The following is a 1,059-nucleotide window of genomic DNA, read 5'->3' as shown; positions in this document are numbered from 1 at the left end:
TATCCAGTCTAGTAGACCAATCTACTTTACTAGGTTTTACAATCTTCTCCAGTATTTGTTTAATCTCTCTATTAGAAACTTCAGCTAACCCACTGGTCTGAGGGTCATAGGAAGTAGAGATTCTATGAATGAAATTAAACTTTTCTGCCAATCTCTGAATGTATTTATTCCTGAAATGGGATCCTCCGTCAGTGATAATTACTCTCGACATTCCGTATCTAGAGAAAATATTTTTCATTAAAAATCTTAAAACACTTTTATCGTCACAACGAGATAAAGCTTATGCTTCAATCCACTTTGAAACGTATTCTACCGCAACTAATATGTATAAGTTCCCAGATGAAGGAATAAATGGTCCTATGAAATCCAATCCCTAACCATCAAAGATCTCAACTTCTAACATGAAATTCAGAGGCATTTCTTTTTTTTTAGATATATTGCCTTATTTTTAAACACTGCCGTTGCCGGTCCCAAGCCCGGATGAGAAAAGTGGAGGGCTGCGTTAGGTAGTCGACAGCCAGCGTAAAACTTGTCGAAAAAAATCATGACATGAATCCTTTTGATCATTGTGTAAGTGCTAGGGCGTCCCCTGGAAGCGACGCGCTGTATAGCCTGAATACAGTGAAAAGTGTGCAAGGGCCGCTACACCGGCGCCCGGGTGTAGTGTTAAATAAGCAAGGGTTCCCACATTACGGGCGAATGCGGGTAAAGAAGTTAGTCCATGAAACTAATGAAACTAATATTAGGATAGGATCTTGGAATATAGGCACTCTCAATGGTAAATTAATGGAATTAGTTGATATTATGATTCATAGGAAAATTAATATCTTATGTATTCAAGAAACTAAGTGGGTGGGAGAAAAGGCTAAGGAGATTGATAATTTAGGTTTTAAACTTTGGTATTCTGGTAAGAGTCGCACTAGAAATGGTGTAGGTGTAATTATAGATAAGAGTTTGAAAGATAATGTTGTAAAAATTAATAGAGTTGGTGATAGAATTATAGCCCTTAAGATTATCATTGATACTAAGATTTTTAATATTATAAGTGTTTATGCTCCT

Source organism: Phalaenopsis equestris, unplaced genomic scaffold (assembly GCF_001263595.1).
Source record: "Phalaenopsis equestris unplaced genomic scaffold, ASM126359v1 Scaffold233290, whole genome shotgun sequence".
NCBI lineage: Eukaryota > Viridiplantae > Streptophyta > Magnoliopsida > Asparagales > Orchidaceae > Phalaenopsis > Phalaenopsis equestris.
Note: the sequence above shows the minus strand (reverse complement) of the source record.